The sequence below is a fragment of the Elaeis guineensis genome, chromosome 7 (assembly GCF_000442705.2).
Source record: "Elaeis guineensis isolate ETL-2024a chromosome 7, EG11, whole genome shotgun sequence".
NCBI classification, from domain to species: domain Eukaryota; kingdom Viridiplantae; phylum Streptophyta; class Magnoliopsida; order Arecales; family Arecaceae; genus Elaeis; species Elaeis guineensis.
Window position 1 is genome coordinate 67,064,659 of NC_025999.2, and position 11,231 is coordinate 67,075,889.

The following is an 11,231-nucleotide window of genomic DNA, read 5'->3' on the forward strand; positions in this document are numbered from 1 at the left end:
TGGATCTTTGTTCATGATATTACTACATATAAAAGCACATATAAATGTTAGAATTAATAATTTGTACCTACTTATAGTGATGTATTTGATACAGATTTTTATGAATCCTGGAGATATCATCGCCATGAAAGCATGCGACCCAATGAAAATTCTGTAAGCCCTGCTTCAGCCGACATGCCTATATTCCAAAAGTTTGGTAGGCTTTGAGTCCCTCAAAATCATAGGCAGAGAAGGCAGCGAGTAAGATTTGGGCCGGACATTATACTACTCATCTCCAAATTCGAACTTAATATCCTATACCCAAATCCTATCCGATACTCGATCGGATAAGAAAAAAGATACCTATCTCCATACCCAATGAGTTCGGAGATACCCACGGATAACCTATTTTTCCATATCCAATCTATACCCGCCCCATGCCTATCCCATATCAAAAAAAAAAATAAACAATCAAAATAATTTTATGCATATTATCAATCAAAACAAAATTACCAATTCAACATAGAATATAATTTATAAGTTCAGATTTATAAAAATCAAATATAGAAATAGAATTAAATTTAACATAAAATATATAAATAATCAAAATAATTTTATGCATATTATCAACCAAAAAGAATTACCGAAACAAATTATAAATATATATATTCGGATATGGGTTCAGGTGTTACCCATATCCGTGCTACAGTTTTCGGATTTTACCCAAATCCGATCAAATCCTATTTTTCGGATTTGATCGGGTTTGGGTATGGTGCATATCCATCAGATCAGATCGATTTTACCATCCCTAATCATAGGTAAACGGAATGCATTGCCAGAAATGCTTGCTCCTCAAGCTTTCATTCACTCCTCTCTGTTCTCAAAGAAGAGGATGAGGATCCCTGTGCTTCTCTCTTCCTCTATAGAAAAAGATAGAAAGAAGAACAAAATAAAAAGCAAAATTCTTTGTGCATAGCAAGCAGTATAGAAAATCTGACATTGAGTGATCTGCCTCGTCCGATTGATCTATGTAGTCATCACTTTTCAATGTACATTTAATTCCTGCAAATCGATTTTTTCATTTAAAAATTTTGTATAACAAAAATACTTTATTTTTAAAAAAATTATGATATTTTATGTCCATATTATGACATCCTGCATCTATAATATGCACAGAATGTCATCATTTTTTTTTAAAGAATAAAGATATTTTAGTCATTTAAAATTTTCAAATGAAAAAATCAATCAGTAGGCATTAAACGCATGTTAGAATATGATTGGACAAAAATGTCCCGCTCACGTTATGATATCCAAAGCTATATTATAATATCTTGGACTATATTATACCACAGAATATCATAATTTTTTTTAAAAGATTGAAATATTTTTATCAAACAAAATTTTTAAATGAAAAAATCGATCTGTAGATATTAAATATATATTAGAAAGTGATAACTATGTAGATCAATCGGATAAAATTGTACACTCTATGTTGGATTTTCTATACCGCTTGCGGTGTACAAAATATTTCTCTAAATAAAATATCCCAATGGTCAAGCAAATGCGGCCCAATTGCTGTCTAAAATCCATGTCCCCCACACACAAAATACCGCAGCATTATAACCTAGGGCAGCCGGCCTTCTGTCATGGTTGGGCCAAACTGGTACGACAGCACAATAAGTCAGTTGCTAGGTGAATTCTTTTAGTGAGATCGAAACGAAAGCTTCCTGTGGCTTTCAGTATCCCTGCCATTTATTCCCTTTTCTTGTTCTTTGGTTTGGTTCCCAGAACCACAAACCTTTATGTACATCATTTCATTTCTTTAATAAAATAGTGTTGACTTGGTCGCCATGTTCAAAACTCCCAAGAATTGAAAGCTTATTAAGAAAATCATTTATTTGGACCAAAACTACAACAGCATGTACCTCTAGTGCCCAACGTAGAGTGCTAATCTCCGGCATTTGGAAATCCTTCACTTTCTCTCGCTACAAAAAAAACGGTATTTTTATGGTGAATTTATTTACAGTATAAATAATTTCATTATAAATAATAATATTAATAATAATAATTTATTTTATTATTAATAATTATTTATTTATGATGAAATAAATTTTGTGTCACAAATGAGTGAGTATTTATGATGTAAATTCATTTACGTCATAAATAATATATTATTTATGAAAAAAAATTATCATAAATAATCGATGAAAAATTAAAAATTATTTAAAAAAATAATTAGTAGATTATTTATGATGTAAAATTTACATCGCAAATAATCAACATTTGTGACGTAAATAGTTTTTTCAACGTAAATATTAAATAATTTATAATGTAAAATTTTCATCACAAATAATTGATGAAAAATCAAAAATTTTAAAAAAAATTAGTAGGTAATTGAATTATTTACAATACATCATTTCCATCACAAATAATCGACAAAAAATCAAAAATTTTGAGAAAAATAATTAACAGATAATTTATGATGCAAAATTTATGGTATAAATAATTTAATATTTATGATGAAAATAAATTTTACATCGTAAATATGAATTATTTGTGATGAAAAATTTTCATCACAAATAATCAATGAGAAATCAAAAATTAAAAAAAAAAATAGCATATTATTTACATCGCAAATAATAGGTATTTACAATGTAAAATTAATTTTGTATTGCAAATATTAAATTATTTACAACATAAAATTTGTATCGCAAATAATCGATGAAAAAATAAATTTTTTTAAAAAAATAAATAGCAGATTATTTATGATATAAAATTTACATTGTAAATAATTAAATATTTATGATGTAAAATTTATTTTGCTTCGTAAATATTTATTATTTACGATCAAAATTTCATTCACAAATAATCGATCAGAAATCAAAATTTTTTTTAAAAGAATAATAGATTATTAATGATGAAAAATATTTTATAAATTAAAAAAATAATTCAAATATTTTATGATCGATTTTTTGATCATAATTTTTTTAATATTTTACAACAAAAAAATCAATTGTAAATATATTTTGCAACCGAATATAATTTTTTTTGAATAAGATATAATTTTAAAATTTAAAGTCTATCTTCACTATTAATTATCTAAATAATTATTGTTAGAGAATCGTTATAAAAGATCACTTCGATCTGGTAGCTCTAGCCATATCGATCAATAAAATTTGATTTTGACGATTACGAACGACCGCATGATGATCTGATAGATTGAGATCATCGATGGATCTAAAAATTTATAATGATAGTCTTGATGATATTTATAGTATGCTATCAAAATTTCAGTTCAATCGGACATCATTATCATGATCAATTTAGTATACGATGATTTGAATCATTAAATAAAGAGTGTTCAAAAGATCAAATGGTATTTAATTATAAGATAATTTTTTAGATAAATGACCTTTGCTACTACTTTTATCATCTGTATGGTGGTGATCGTAAAATTTAAATCGTACATATATGAACTATTCACGTTAAATAGATCTTACAAAAATATAAATATAATTACTTAAGGACTTTAAGAATGAGTATCAAAAGACATATAATTTTGAATGGTTTATATATGCATGATTTGAATTTTACGATCACCACTGTACAGATGATTAAAGTAGTACCATAGATTATTTATCTAAAAAATTATCTTATAATCGGACGTCGTTTGACCTTTTGATCATTTATTTTTATTTAACGATCTAAATCATCCCATGCTAAATTGACTATAACAATAATGTCTGATTAAAGTAAAATTTTGATAGCATGCTATAAATATCATCAAATTATTGTTGTAAGTTTTTGGATCCATCGATTGTCTCTATCTATCAGATCATCATACGGTCGTTCGTGACCGTTGAAATCAAATTTTATTGGTCTATATGGCTAGGGCTATCGGATCGAGGCAATCTTTTGTGACGATACTCTAATGATAATTATTTAGATAATGAATGGTGAAGATAGACTTTAAATTTTAAAATTATATCATATTCAAAAAAAATAAAAAAAATTATATTCGATTGTATAATATATTTGCAACAGATTTTTTGGTTGTAAAATATTAAAAAATTTACAATCAAAAAATTAGTCATAAAATATTTAAATTATTTTTTTAATTATAAAATATTTTTATCATAAATAATCTACTATTTATTTTTTTAAAAAAATTTAATTTTTTATCAATTATTTACGATGAAAATTTTTTATCACAAATATCAGTATTTATAATGAAAAATAAATTTTACATCATAAATATTTAATTATTTATGATGCAAATTTTACGTCATAAATAATCTATGATTTATTTTTTAAAAAATTTTTATTTTCTTATCGATTATTTGTGATGTAAATTTTACATCGTAAATAATTTAATATTTACGATGTAAAATTTATTTCCATCGTAAAATAATTTTTTATGGAAAAAATTTTTTAGATGGAAAATTTAAAAATTTTTAGAGGGAAAAAATTGTTTGATAGAAACTATTAGTGATGTAAATGATATTTTGTATCGCTAATAATGGTTATTAGTGATGAAAATTTGATTTTCATCATAAAAAATTAGTTTTTTATGATATTTTTTTTGATTAAATTTTTTTAGAGAAAAAAAAATTTGGAGGCAAAAAAATTTGATGAGAATTATTAGCTATAGAAATTAAATATCCATTGCTAATAATTACATCGCTAAAAGTCCTATAAAAATCCTCCGTCACTTCCGTCTCCTTCTCTCACTTCCTGCGAAACTCTCTCCTCTCTACCTCTCTCCCCCCTCCTACGCTTCCACTGGCCACTGGGCTTCTTCTCCACTACTGGTCTTCCTCTCCGGGCATCACTGCTGCCTTCCTCTCCGGCCGCCACCACCGACTTTAAGGTAAACCTCCTTTTTTTTTGGCTCTGCAGGGAAGGGAGGAGCAGGGGGTGCAAGTGGAGCGGGCCATAGGGGGGGTGATGCAGGGTGGGGCAGAAGATAGGGGGTGGGGGGCGGGGTGGAGCGGACCAGGGGTAGGGGGCACGAGCAGGTGGGCTAGGGGGTGGGGGTGATGCAGAGTGGGGCAAAGGATGGGGGGGTGGGGGCTACAAGCAGAGCAGGCCAGGGGGTGGGGTGGAGGATGGGGGTTGGGGGCGAAGGGGCACCGTAAGGGGTGGGGGTGATGGTGACGGGCCGGGAAGCGACGGTGGTGGTGGGGGGGGGGTGTTTGTGGCGTGTAGAGAAGAAAGGGAGAAAAAATAAAAGAATTATTTTTTAAAAAATAATAGTTTATTAATAATAGTAATAATAATAAGTTTTAAAAAATAATAATGATAAATAAAATAAAATAAAATATTTAAAAATATTTAAAAATTATTTTTTATAATAAAAATAGTTATTTTTTTAAAATAATGATTAAATATTATTTTTAAAAAAATAATTTAATATTTTTACTTGTTATAATTTAATGCTTTTGCTTGTTTAGTCCTTATGTTTTATTGTGATTATAACTTAATGTTTTAATTAAGATTAGCCGAATCCAAGATCTAGATCGAGATCCAATCTGATTCAATTCGGATTCGGTCTAGGATCTGGGTTGGATTTGGTCTAGGATCTGGATTGGAATCCTATTCGAATTGACGCGAATTCGGATCATATTCGGATCGGGATCCGATCTGAGATATGGGTTTGGATTTGATCCAGATCTGAATCACGATCCAGGTCGGATCGAGGTCAGGATTCGGATCGAGATCCGATCTGAATGTGGATCGGGATTCGGTCTGAATCTAGATACATCTCTCTATTTCCATAAAGACATGTATGGTAATGATTTAATGCATGCATTGTTGTAACCTTAGACTCTCACTCATAAGTCAGTCTCAGAGTCTCTAAAATGGACTATGTGGACGGCTCTTGGATGCCCCATTTTTTAGTTCAGAAATGCATCAATTTTTTATTGTTGTTATGGCTTCTTTATTCTATTATGTAAAATTTCATCACAGTTTTCTTGTTTGTTCTCTGGGTACATATTAGATATGATTAAAATATAATCCATCTATATCGTGTATTTGGAGAACTATAGGGAGATGCTGCTAGATTTTTCCTAGATATGGAATAAAGAACAAAGCCATGGCAACAATAAAAGTGATGCATTTTTGAAAGGAATAGGACCTATCTTTACCTATTAGTTGGTGTTCAAATGCATTTATTATATAAGTCATTTTAAATGATAAAATAATTAGGTAGCAATTGCCTTGTATTTGTATATGCAGAATCCATAGATAGTGAATCTGGGTTGGGATCTAGTTCAGATGAGGTGAGGACAAGGTCTGTCGAAGAACCTCGCTGGAGTGTTGGAGATGTGAGCACGAGGGACAGTGTCTCTGTATCGAGATTCCGTCCCACTTCATCATGTCCATTAGGGGATGGTGCGAGCCATGGTAGACTAAGCTCGACATCATATACTGCAGCTATGCCCCTGTGACATTTTCTATTGGCGTCATGTTACACCGACTCAAAGGGAGGTCTTTTATAGCCACTTATAGGTAAAAAATATTTAATAAAATATTTAATTAGCATTGTATTCTTATAATATTTATTATTAGCAGTCTATATTTGATATTATTGATTTTGAGCATGATTATGGTGGCGAGCTATGGTTGATCATCTATGCTCGCATTTCAAGGATTACTACCATCTCATTCATCGCCACTGGTATGCTGTAGTGCAGGATCAGGGGGTAGAGGCAGTGCGACATTAGCCATATGACAGCATCAGTATCGAGGACTGGGCTGTCATATGCCGCAGGTATGAGGATCTAGCATATCAAGTTAAGCATCTAAAATTTTTTTTAAAATTTAATAATTAAATTATTTATTCTTAAATTTAGTTAGTTACTAATTTGACTATTAACTGTATAGAATCGATGTGTCTGAAATGCTGCCAATCGGACAAGATAGACTGTCTCGCATTGTAGGCGTTCGAGGCTGTTTACTCACCATATAGAGCAAATGGTAAGTAATTTTTATTTATCAATTTTTAATTTTTTAACTATTTAAAATTTTTTTATTAATTGTTGTCAAATTGCAGAGAGATATAGAGAGTAGCAAGCTTCCTAGTAGGATCAAGATCTATTAACGGACCTACCAGCAACGATCAAGGGAGTAGATGGCAGGGAGCTAAGAGCTTTATGTAAGTTTTTTCAATTATTTTTTCATTGACATTTTGATTTTCAGTACAAACTTAGAATAGCTATAATTTTTAATTTTCAAGATCGTATAATAGAGATGAGATCCCAACCTATCCTTGAGGGCTCGATTGCACTCACAGATAAGGAGATCTATGATCAGATGCTTGGTACGAGATTTTGTTATGTTAGAAAAATAAGGTATGAGATCAGAGCTCCCCTATCCTTATGCTCATCCAAGGATGACATCTATACTACCTACGATGTCTGATTGGTGGAGATACAGAGACAGACTGCTGAGAATCGACAGTGAGCTAATGAGTTAGCTGCATGCATCGACTCCTACTAGTCGTTCTAGATGCAAATGATGGAGCAGATGGCACAGATGGAGCAGATAATAGAGCTGATGAGGTAGCAGCAGATAAGTCTGTCGTGCTCCACCCGTTCTCCTTCACCAGATGCTGATGCTTGATGGCCAGCGGCTTGTTTCTATATTTTTTATTTTTATTTTGAACCTCTTGTAATTATTAAATTTATTTTTTTATAATTATATTTTAATATAATAAAATAATCAAATTTATTTGTGAATTTATTATGTAAATTTTTTTATTTCAATTTTATAGATTATAAATATAAAACATTAAAAGTATAAATTAAAAAATATATATTTATAAATTATTTTTTTAAAAATATTATATTTTAATTAGTGATGGAAATATTTACGATGAAATATTCATCGCAAATAACATCATTTGCGATGTATGATTTTCATCGCAAATAATTTATATTTTTAAATCTAAAAATACTTTTTGAAGTTATTTGCGATGAAAAATTTTCATCATAAATAATATTTATTTACAATAAAACTATTTATGATGTAAATTTTTCATCGTAAAAAAATTATTTATTTTATTTTTTTAAAAAATTTTAAATTTATTTATTAAATTATTTATTATAAAAATTTTCATTGTCAATAATTTTATTTACTATGAAAATAATTTTCATCATAAAATCATCTATTTAAGATGAAAATTTTTTCATCACAAATAATTTAAAAAATAAAATAAAAATTTTTTTGAGAAAAATTTTACGTCGTAAAAAAATATATTATTAGTGAAGAAAATTTTGTTTCCATCGTAAAATATTATTTGCAATCTTATTTTTAGCAACAAAATATTAACGATGAAATTTACGTCGCAAATAAGTATTGACGATGAAAATTTAATATTTATGATTTTTTTTATATTGTAAATATCTTTTTCTATTGTAGTATATATTTTCAAATTGCCCAATAAAAACTCATCACCAACAACAACTAAAATCTTCCTTTTTGATATAGATCTCTTGTACGTCTAGATGGCTTGTCATCAAACTTGTTCCCATGGGGAAGAGATATGTAGGCCTAGCATGCATGGGAAATAAGAGCCACTTAGACTAGACAAGGGAGACTGCCTATGAAACCAAGGGGAAGTTTTGAGCAATATAGATGGCTCCAGCCATTAGAATATCCTCCCATAGGCTATCGGCAAGTCATCCTTGGCTACCCAAGTCACCCTTGTCTTCATGTAAGACCTCTCTTCCTTTCAGATGGTCCTGCAGGGGAATGTTATTGCTTGCTTCCCATCTATTTATACTGCATATAAGACGCTAGATCAGATTCGGCTTGCCAACCAATACCAGTGCCCATCAACACCGTTCTTCTTAGATCAGTACTAACTCTTTTTTCCATAAAATTCTGGTGCGGTCTTCCATAGAGAATAAATTCCCATGATATCCTTGGGACCATTCTGTTATGACTTAATTCTACCCGTGATCCTACCGCCAGAAGTCTGATGTTGATCACAGAATTTTTGGAGAAGAGAAAAAAATAGCAAGCTTTGCCATATTCTTCCCATGAACTTCCAAAAGAGCACATTGCTTGGACAAGTTGTCTTGAGTCGAACGTCCTTTAATGTCTTTTAGACACACTAACTTCATAAGATCGGAGGGTTGAAGCCGTCTTTCTCCGCATTCTTTTGGCATGTTCCTTTTTGGCAATAAGAGAAGGCATTGACCTTGTTAGTAAATAAACTTAAATGTAATATCATTAATGTTGGGAGTCTAAGAGTCTTGGGAGCCAAAGAGTCATATAAAAACTCCTATTATCTAGAAGATGCATGAGTAATTATGAGTTAATCTCAGAATATGGATGTGACTCTTGGGAAGAAGTGTTATAAATGTATATTTAGTGATGTATTATGTCTAGTAAGTTTCCTTAATGGCTATAAATATCCATGGGTCATTTTGTAATAAAACAATGAGCATTTTGAATCTTTAAGTACCTTCATAAAATATAGTATTATTTTATTTCGAGCCCATCATTCTTTCTTTGACAACTTCAAAGTGGTATCAGAGCTATAATATCCACCAATAGTCTCCTCCAACCCTCCTTTCCTCGCCTCACCAAAACAAACTATGAAAATTGGTGCCTGCAAATGAAGGCTCTACTTGGGTCTCAAGATCTTTGGGATCTAGTAGAAGAAGGCTATCAAGAGCCAAGAAAAGGAGAGGCTCTCACCAATCAACAAAGGGAGTCTCGAGAAGGGATAAGAAAGTCCTATATTTCATCTATCAATCTATAGATGAATCAGCCTTTGAGAAGATCGCGACGGCAACCACTTCAAAGCAAGCATAGGAGATTCTCCAAAATTCATATAAAGGAGTAGAGAAGGTGAAGAAAGTTCACCTCCAAACTCTTCGAGACAAATTTGAAGCCCTACAGATGAAGGAATCCGAATGTGTTTCGAATTATTTCACAAGAGTTTTAGCCGTTGTCAATCAATTGAGGAGGAACGGCGAAACTATGGATGATACCAGAGTGATAGAAAAAATTCTACGCTCATTGGATGTCAAATTTGACTATATTGTGGTTGCCATCGAGGAATCAAAAGACTTGAAAGAGATGACTATAGACGAGTTTATAGATTCTCTACAAGCTCATGAAGAAAGATTCAACAAGAGGAGGCAAGAGCCCTTGGAGCAAGTTCTTCAATCCAAGGTTTCTTTGAAGGAGAACAAAGAAGACTCCAAGAATGAAAGGAGTCAAAGAGGTCGAGGATGAGGCCGTGGACAATGGAGAGGCCGTGGACGCAGTCGAGGATGTAGATACTACAATAACAAAGAAGAGTTAAGCCAAAATTCAAAAGGAGGACATGGACAAGGAGGCTCATCTAGAGGCAGAAGGTATGATAATTCCAAAGTTCATTGTTTTAATTGCAGCAAACTTGGTCATTATGCTTCAGATTGTTGGTATAATGATGTTAACGAAGTTGAAGAGAAGGCTCATTATGCAAAGAAGAAAGAAGAAGATGATGATGAAATCTTATTGCTTGCTTGCAAAGAAGATGACACTGGTAAGCAAAATATGTGGTTCTTGGATACCGGTGCAAGTAATCACATGTGTGGTTATAAGAACATGTTTATGGAGTTAGACGAATCGGTGAATGGACATGTGTCTTTTGGTGACTCCTCCAAAGTAGACGTGAAGGGCAAAGGTAAAGTCCTTATTCAATTAAAAGATGGAAGTCATAAATTTATCTCTAATGTTTATTACATACCAGAGATGAAGAACAATATTTTGAGTTTGGGGCAGCTTTTGGAGAAAGGATATGATGTGCATATGAAAAATAGAAATTTATTTTTGAGAAATCAAAAGAATGATTTGATAGCCCATGTTCAAATGACAAAAAATAGAATGTTCATGCTTAACATCAAACATGTTGATACTAAATATTTGAATGCAAGTGTGAAGGAATGCTCATGGCTTTGGCACTTGAGATTTGGTCATCTTCACTTTGGTGGCCTTAAGCAACTATCAAGCAAGAAGATGGTGAAAGGCTTACCACATATTGACTCTCCAGAATAATTTTGTGAAGGGTGTGTTCTTAGTAAGCAATCAAGAAAGAGTTTTCCCAAAGAAGCTTCCTATCATGCAAAGAAGCCACTTGAACTCATCCACACCAATATATGTGAGCCAATTTCTCCAACATCTTTTGGAGAGCATCGTTATTTTCTAACCTTTAATGATGATTTTAGCAGAAAAACTTGGGTGTATTTTTT

At 31.4% G+C, this 11,231-nt stretch overlaps 1 pseudogene; it reads left to right on the forward strand.

Annotated features, from left to right (window-relative positions):
• The first annotated feature begins 7,500 nt into the window (after positions 1 to 7,500).
• Positions 7,501 to 10,233, forward strand: LOC140859313 (uncharacterized; annotated as a pseudogene).
• Positions 10,234 to 11,231: the final 998 nt, after the last annotated feature.